This window comes from Erythranthe guttata, chromosome 12 (genome assembly GCF_056151865.1).
Source record: "Erythranthe guttata isolate IM_541 chromosome 12, IM_541, whole genome shotgun sequence".
Taxonomy (NCBI): Eukaryota; Viridiplantae; Streptophyta; class Magnoliopsida; order Lamiales; family Phrymaceae; genus Erythranthe; species Erythranthe guttata.
In genome coordinates this window covers 11,085,566-11,095,471 of record NC_142544.1, presented here as the reverse complement: position 1 = coordinate 11,095,471, position 9,906 = coordinate 11,085,566, and the positions used below count along the sequence as shown (strand labels likewise).

The following is a 9,906-nucleotide window of genomic DNA, read 5'->3' as shown; positions in this document are numbered from 1 at the left end:
GGTGGATGATTATGTACCAAATATGTTCGATTCGGTATGTGACTGCAGTTTCGAAGGGAGAGAATTTTCGATTTTTGGGAACTTTTTTATTTTGTGGGAGATTTCACTCTGTGCATCTTCTTCACGGGGATTTATGCGATTCGATTTTTTTTTTTTTTTTAGTTAGTAGCAATTTTATTAGGGAAAGCATATAATTAATCCTAATTAATCGGGATAAGGCGCCACATTACTAGGGATTTTGAAAATACTGGATAATTATTAAAGGGTCTATTAGATATAACCCCCTTAAACATTCAAATAATAGGGGTAGACCCAAATTTAAATTTGCCATTTTGATAAAAGCCCAAGCTTTTCGTAATTACATAATTACCCTCAATCAAATCCCACAAATCCTGTTACTTTACCTTTTTAAAATTAATAGACTATCTCATATCTTTTAATAGACTATCTCATGTATCTAATTCGACTATGGGTTTAATTAATTGACTATTGGAAAAATAATAATATATATGGAAACTGAATAATATGTTTGTTTGAAATACTAATCAATTAGGGTAATTTTCCTTATTATATGAAAACGATTAGGGTAAATAATAATATATATGAAAAAATAATAATATATATGGAAACTGAATAATATGTTTGTTATACTAATCAATTAAGGTAATTTTCCTTATATCATGTAATAGACTATCTTATTGATCTAATTCGACTATGGATCTCGTTAATAGAGTATGGATCCCGTATTATTCAACCACATAGTATATTAATAATTTCAATATAGTACATTAATCTGCTGTGATAGTATATTACGGTTATAGTATTGATATGAAATTGTGTTACAAACAATATACCATTGAAATGACAAGAACATTGAGAACAACACCAACGTAAAGTATTCCACATAACCAATAAAATAGTACATTAATAATCTCATAATTTCAATCTAGGGTTTTGATAAAATACATAAAACACATCATAACACAATCAAACCAATATGTCGAGTTAAGAAACTCTAGTACATTAATAATCTCATAATAGTATAATAAAATGATAATGGTAGTATCATACGGTATTCATAATAGTATACTACTGTATTACAACGGTTTAACACTTAACCGAAGTTACCGAGCCATTACATCGTAAACACCTCTTTATAGCAACCAACCCACCAAACCTCAACAAAATCCGTACGAAATTCGCCATCGAAAAAACCTAAAATCATGAAACAAAATTAAAAATGCAGAATACTAAAAAATAATTAAATAGACTGCAATTACATTTGAATGATAATACATTAATATCATCAAAAATAAACTTAAAATGCAAAATTCATACGCTAAATTAAAAAAGACTACGAACTATATTTTAATGTACTACCCAGCACACTTAAATCGGCTGTTATAAACAAATAAACCAACTATCGACCGGGATAAAAACATGAACTCGACCAAAGCGGACAATTATTCCGATTATTGCATAAACCAACTACGAAGCTCATATAAAACAACTCTGGTCCGATCTGCGTGAACCATCCTCTTCTAACTCTGTCAATCCTCTTCCAAACAAACATCATCGGCAAAAAAAAAACGATATATATATGACGGAATAATTTTGTTAAAAAACGTTCTACTTAATAGAATCAAGTATCAACACAACTCTTAAAAATTTTTAACCACCGTACAAGACAATCATGGACATTGAGCAAAAAATAAAAACGAATAACGCATTCATACCCGCTTAACAACGTCCAACAACAAACGCTCAAAAATCGATCCTATTTCCACGACGGTGCAGAAATCTTCAATGACGATAAAACCCGCTGGAACGATGAAGAGAATCTTCAAAAAATATTATACACGATTTGATATAACGGCCAATGATCTCACGTAAATTTATTCCGTGATTTTAGGTATCAGCAAATCTCAAATCACGTATTAAAGGAAATAAATGCCGTTTAATAATAAAACAGGGGTATTAAAGGGAAATTATATAATATATTTTGCCAAGTTGGCAAAATTGGGTGTATCTCAAAAAGGGGAAAAAAAATTGGATCTACCTCATTAGAAAATATGAACAAGGGGGTTTTCCCTAATAAACCCATTATTAAAAGGGTCCATTTGATATACACCCCTAGAATAGAAAATATATAGGGATAGGTTCACCCCTAAAATTCTTCCTTTGAGATACACCCCTGGAGAGGCAAAAGTACTATTGTGCCCTTAAGTGAAATTTTCGCCCAATTGCATCAGTAATTTCGCCCCTGCATTCAGCATAATGCCCAACTGCATTTAGAATTCTGGGCCTGCATTCAGCATAATGCCCAACTGCATTTAGCATTATGGGCCTGCATTTATCAGTTTTACAGATTTTTTATTAAAAAATATAAATGTTTATTTTATTATTATTTTTTTATATATACCCTTGTATTTTTTAATTTTTTTGATTTTTATTATTTTTTTTAATTTTTTAATTTTTTTTTAATTTTTTAATTTTTTTTTCAATTTTTTAATTTTTTAATTTGTTTTATTTTTTTTCAATTTTTTGATAAATTTACTGTACTGAAATTGACTACACATGACTATAGTATACGACAGTCATGTATAGTTATATGTAGTCATGTACTGTTTTTTACCCCAAAATTATGGTCGACCGATTATGTAACCCATTGATTATATAAAAAAAAAAACTTCATTTATACCAACAAATAAATTCACAATTTGAATCTTGTTATTATAAATCAATTAGTACCCAACAAAAAAATCGAAAAACACAATCATTAACATCGGCATCAGTATACATCAGAAGAAATGCATATCTTTTATATAAAAATATATAATTACATGCTACTAAACGTGACTATATATAATTACATGTATACGACCATATGTGACTATATATGGCAATATGTATATGACTATATGTGACTATAACTAACTACATGTATATGACCATATGTGACTATATATAACTACATATATATGACCATATGTGATTATATATAACTACATGTGACTAACTATATGAGTATAGTCATATATAGTATAATTTGAATTTATAGCTTCAAATCTCACTTTTCAACCCGACAACAACTCCGATCTATCTGTCCCAATATAAATCTCGAAACTAGAACACTAAAAGCAGGCTCGGTTCGACCCCAAACCAAATAAAACGTAAAATAAAAAAAAAGGAGAAAATCCACCCCCTATGAAACCCTTCCCCGTTGCCACACCTGCGCCACCGCAAGCTCCTCGCCGACCGCTCAAAACTGTTACACATAAAATACTAATACTATCAAATTCATTCGCCATTGAATCCTATACTGTTGACTTCATAAATATTAATAATTAAAAGAAATGTCAAGGCTCACAATCCACTCTCTCCAACACACACACATACCCTCACTTCCACACACTCACAACAGTTAACTATACAACAATTACATGCTAGAAGATTATGAAGGTATTTTCCTCAAAACTCAATTTAGGAATGACATACTCACAGAAGCCGCCATATAATTGTATGTGCCACTGCAACCTTAAAATTAAATTCAACCAAACCAATCATAAAAAACAATCAACGATTCAATTTTTCGATTAAATATATACAAAATATTAATGAAAAAAATGAGACCCAATTAGAATCACAGCTCGGAAAAATCACCAAATTAGCCTTGTTTTGTTTTACCGGAAGAATGGTTTTCAAAAATCGAGATCGGTTTTCGGGACTTCGACGATTCTGAGAGCCCATGAAATTAGCATGATGAGAAACCCAGCAGCCAAAGAGAGCATCGATGTTAGCCATGGAAATGGGTACGCGTTCAGGCTCCACCACGTGGTGAAGTAAATCCCGATCTTCAGTTTTCTCGTCGCCTCCGACGATTCTAGAATCGGCTCCGATCGACGGCCTCGTACGCCTTGCAGGTAACCAGAGAAGATCGCTCCTTCTCTCTGTCAGTAGAAGTGACTGGACCTTCGAGACGTGGAGCGGTTTGGAAGGGGAAATAGTGCAGCTCCGGAGAGTTTTCGCCGCCGCGAGAGGAGACAATTACACCGGCGAGTGATGGCCAGATCTGGCGAGAGAGAGTAAGAAAGAGGGAGAGATAAAGAGAGATGGAAAGAACGGCGGTGTGAGTTGGAAGAGAGAAGATTAGAAGGGTTAGGGCATATATTGAATTAAAACTAAAAGGGGTAAAATAGGTACTTTAAGTTATCTAGGGCGGTCTCACTAATTAAGATGAGAATTTGGGTTTTTGACTAGAGCAGAAAAATTTATTGGGCCTCCTTATATATATTTTCAAAACTAGGGGGTTATCACTCATTTCCCCTTATTAAAATAACGTGATAGGTAATTAGGTAGTGCAAGGGTAAAATTGGGAATACATATTCTATGGTGTTTTCACAAAGGAAGAATTATGGTATGGACATATCACCATTTTTTATCTATAGGAGAGGGTATTGCTAATGAACCCAAATAACAAATGCCAAGTAAGCAATTGACTAATAGACATAAGCAATTGAGTTCCAACTAGAGGTGTGAACGAGCCGAGCTCGAGCCGAGCTCGCCTCTTTTGGCTGGCTCGAGCTCGAGCTCGAGTGTATTTTGTCGAGCTCGAGCTCGAGCTCGAGCTCGTCGAGTTCTTCTTTTTTTGGCTCGAGCTCGAGCTCGTGTTAATTTTGTTGAGCTCGAGCTCGAGCCCAATCTCTTTTTTTTTTTTTATGTTTTTTAATTATTATTTTATTATTAAAAATTATTTTAAAAAAATACAAAATAAAAACTAAATTGTGATTATATTTTTTTTAATATTTGTATTTATTTCTATAATATTTTATATTATTATACATTATTTAAATAAAAATAACATATAAAAAATAAAAAAAATAAAAAAATAATAATAAATCCGGCTCGCGGGCCGGCTCGCGAGCTGATGAACAACTAAAATCCGGCTCGAGCTCGCGAGCTCGAGCTCGAGCTCGAAAACCTGGAGTCCGAGTTCGAGCCTTTTACAAGCCGGCTCGTCGAGCTCACGAGCCAGCTCGGCTCGCTTACCACCCCTAGTTCCAACTAAGCAATTTGAGCAAATGACATCAACATTTACCACATGTCATCTATATAATATATAAAAGTTAACCCGCAAGGGTGGCCTAGCGGTTGGAGCAAGAGAGCTTGTGTCAATTGACCCAAGTTCGAATCCCCTTGCCAACGGTCGTTAGGTCGAGCTTGTCACACATGGTTAGCCTAGTGTGGTTTACATCTCTCGTATGGTTTGCAAGCTATTATACGAGAGTGTAGGTTTACCCAGTGCACCTATATGGTTGGCTGCGGGTTCCTGCATTACCAAAAAAAAAAATATATATATATATATATATATATATATATATATATATATATATATATATAAAAGTTGAATTCCACACCTAATTGATTGACATTTGTCAATTTCAATTGGTGACATGTATTCAATTTCATCCCATGTGTCAAATTGATTGGTGAAAATAAATAATCAAAAAACATGTCACCATTTTCCAAAATTAAAAAATATTTAATTATTTTATTATATATTTATATCATATCATTTATAAAATGCTCTAAATATATCAACTTTCTTGGAAATTCTAAATAGTTTTATTTTTTAATTTAATTTTAATAGTAATTAATTTAATTTAAATTTATTTAAATTTAATTTAAAATCTTCACTTATTATAATTGTATATGATTGATGGTGTTACGAAAATTTTGTATTTTAATTCATAACTTGGATTTATATAAAAAAATATTGCAGAATAAATCATTTGATATTATACATTTTACATGAACATGATCGTAGAATATGTTTATCTTTTTTACTAATTTAATATTATATTCGTAATTACCAAAATTTTCCTGATGTTTGTTTTTGTCTTACATCGACCCCCTTACGGTATGATTTTTCACGGAATTTTTTTCTTACGTGGAATATTCCCCGAAAAATGCAGATTCTACCCTGCACACGACATTTGTTTATGGTACTTTTTAAAGACAAAAATTACCCTGAGGGGGACTTTACACGAAATATTTATTCTTCTTAAATAACATCTTCACAACTTTTTAGTATTACTATTACCTCCCCTAAGGATAATTTTTGTATTTAAAAAGTAAGATAAAAGAAATGTCATGTTTGCAAGGGTAGAATCCACATTTTTTGGGATATTACATAGAATAAAAAAGATTCCGTAAAAAATCACACCATAAGGAGGTCGTGTAATATATAAACAAACATCTGGGGGATTTTGCTAATTCTCGATAAGTGGGGGTGATTTCCGTAATTTAGCCTAAGTTCATGAGGATTTTCGTAATTTATCCTATTAACAACGATTATCGTTATTTTCACGTCTTAATGTTTGATTATACCCTTATATTATTTTAAAATAATTTTAATGTCAGTTTGATAATATAACTAAATATTAATTTCTAATATATTTAATATGTGTTTCTTGATGTTTCATGTTCCGCACTAAGGAATTTGATATAAAAGTTGCGAGATTGAATAAAAAAAAAATTTGATACAAAATAATAGATAATGCAAAAACATTGATGCAAAATCATAATTAGGATTGTGATTAGTATTAGAACTAGAATTAGGATTATAATTAATTTTCCTTGAATTAGTATTAGGATTAATAATAGGATTAGGATTTGGATTAATATAGTATTGTAATTAATATTAGGATTATGATTATGATTAATATTAGTATTAGAATTATAATTAAGATTATGATTATTGATTCGTACTACAATTAGTGGCATGTATTAGTATTATGATTATGAGGATTAGGATTATGGTTAGAATTATAATTATAATTAACATTAGCATAGCATAGCATTAGTATTTTTAGTAGTAAAATTATTAGGATTATAATTAATGTTAGACATAGGTTTATGATTAGAATTATGATTAGGATTAGAATCATGATTAGTGTTATGAATATGATTAGGAATGGGATAAGGATTTGGATAATATTAGTATTACAATTATAATCAGCATAAGCATATACCAGATTAACATTGACATTAAAATTAGTATTAGCATTAGAATATGTACATTAGCATTAGCATTAACAATATTAACATAGTAGTATTAGAAATAGTATTAATATTAGTATTAGTATTAGTATTAATATTAGGATTAGTAATAGTTTTAGTAATAGTATTAGTATTAATATTAGTGTTAATATTAGTTTTAGTATTAGTATTAATATTAGTATTAATATTAATATTAATATCAGTATCATTATCGGTATCGGCATTAGTATCGGCATCAGTATCGGTATCGGCATCGGTACCGGTAACGGTATCGGTATCAGTATCAGTATCAATATCAGTATCAGTATCAGTATCAGTTTCAGTTTCAGTATCCGTATCCGTATCAGTATCAGTATCGACATTTGTATCAATATCAGTATCAGTATGAGTATCAGTATCAATATCAATATCAGTATCAGTATCGATATTATATCACTATCAGTATCAGTATTAGTATCAGTATCAATATCAATATTAGTATCAGTATTAGTATGAGTATCAGTATGATTGTGAGTATCAGTATGAATATGAGTATCAATATTAGTATGAGTATCAATATTAGTATGAATATCAATATTAGTATTAGTATGTGTATCGGTATTAGTATTAGTATCAATATCAATATTAGTATTAGTATTAGTATTAGTATTAGTATTAGTATTAGTATTAGTATTAGTATTAGTATTAGTATTAGTATTAGTATTAGTATTAGTATTAGTATTAGTATTAGTATTAGTATTACTATTAGTATTAGTATTAGTATTAGTATTAATATTGCTATGAGTATCAATATTAGTGTCAATATCAGTATCAGTATTAATATTAGTATTAATATAATATTACTATGAGTATCAGTATGAGTATAACTATTAGTATCAACATCATAATTATTATTGTTATTAGTATCAGTCTTAGTATTAGTATTAGTATTAGTATTAGTATTAATATTAGTATCAATATCACTATTGGTATCACTGTATGGTATCACTGTAAGTATCAGTATTATTATTAGTAGTAAGATCATTATTAGTCTTATTCTTAGTATTAGTATTAGTATTAGTATTAGTATTAGTATTAGTATTAGTATTAGTATTAGTATTAGTATTAGTATTAGTATTAGTATTAGTATTAGTATTAGTATCAATATAACTATCATTATTAATGTAAGTATCAGTCTTATTATCAGTAATAGTATCAATATTAGTATTAGTATTAGTACTAGTATTAGTATTAGTATCAATATGAATATTAGTATTAGTATTAGTATTATTATTATTAATATTAGTATTTGTATTTGTATGAGTATGAGTATGAGTATTAGTATTAGTATTAGTATCAGTATTATTATTAGTATTAGTATTAGTATTAATATTAGTATTAGTATCGGTATTCGTATTAGTATTTGTATCAGTTTTAGTATTAGTACCAATATTAGTATTAGTATTAGTATTAGTATTAGTATTAGTATTAGTATTAGTATTAGTATTAGTATTAGTATTAGTATTAGTATTAGTATTAGTATTAGTATTAGTATTACTATTACTATTACTATTAGTATTAGTATTAGTATTAGTATTAGTATTAGTATTAGTATTAGTATTAGTATTAGTATTAGTATTAGTATTAGTATTAGTATTAGTATTAGTATTAGTATTAGTATTAGTATTAGTATTAGTATTAGTATTAGTATTAGTATTAGTATTAATATTAGTATTAGTATCAATATAACTGTAATTATCAATGTAAGTATTAATATTATTATTAGTATTAGTATCAATATGAATATTAGTATTAGTATTAGTTTTATTATTAGTATTAGTATTATACGAGTATTAGTATTAGTATTAGTATCAGTATTAGTATTAATATTTGTATTAGTATCAGTATTAGTATCGATATTAGTATTAGGATCGATATTAGTATTAGTATTAGTATTAGTATTAGTATTAGTATTAGTATTAGTATTAGTATTAGTATTAGTATTAGTATTAGTATTAGTATTAGTATTAGTATTAGTATTAGTATTAGTATTAGTATTAGTATTAGTATTAGTATTAGTATTAGTCAGTGTTCTGAAAATCGGCCGAGGCGGCCGATTAATCGGTCTCCGAGGCGGAGGCGGTCCAAAACCTTTACGAAATTTAGTGTAAAGGTTTGAAAAATCGGTATTTTGCCTGTGAGGCGGTTTTAGGCGGTCTGAGGCGGTCCGAGGCGGTCTGAGGCGGTCTGAGGCGGTCAAACCTTTAAGGCGGGTCAAACTCGGTGGCAAAAATCGGCCAAAAATCGGCCAAAAATCGGTAAAAAATCGGTTTTTTTTTTTTTTTTTTTTTTTATTTTATTTTATATTTATAATTCAAAATAAAAGTTGGGATTTTAATAAAAGAAAATATGAGTTTATGCCTTATTTTGTTTATGTTAATTGTTATTGTTAAAGAACTAATGATGAATGCCAGAAATGTTCAAGAATAAATGTAAATTCAAAAAAAATATTTTTTTATTTATATTTTATAAGGATATTTATGTATTATGATCTTATAATTATTAAACTTTTATTATGTTATTAAGAATATATACATGATGGAGATATAACTATGTTTAAATATCTTTTTGTATATGTTTCGAGTATTTATAAATAATATCTAGAGATATATTATATTAAATTTTAAAAACCGATTTATTACCGATTAATCACCGCCGCACCGATTAATCGTGAATCGGTGCCTGACCGACTCGGACCCGATTACCGCTTTTTACAACCTTGGTATTAGTATTAGTATTAGTATTAGTATTAGTATTAGTATTAGTATTAGTATTAGTATTAGTATTAGTATCAACATTAGTACT

At 28.9% G+C, this 9,906-nt stretch overlaps 1 long non-coding RNA gene across 1 annotated transcript; it reads right to left on the bottom strand.

Annotated features, from left to right (window-relative positions):
* Positions 1–1,082: 1,082 nt before the first annotated feature.
* LOC148766443 (uncharacterized) lies at positions 1,083–1,869 on the bottom strand. The gene is made up of 2 exons (XR_016034869.1): positions 1,737–1,869; positions 1,083–1,215 (listed from the first exon to the last, which is right to left on the bottom strand). It is a non-coding gene; the product is annotated as an uncharacterized LOC148766443 (long non-coding RNA).
* Positions 1,870–9,906: the final 8,037 nt, after the last annotated feature.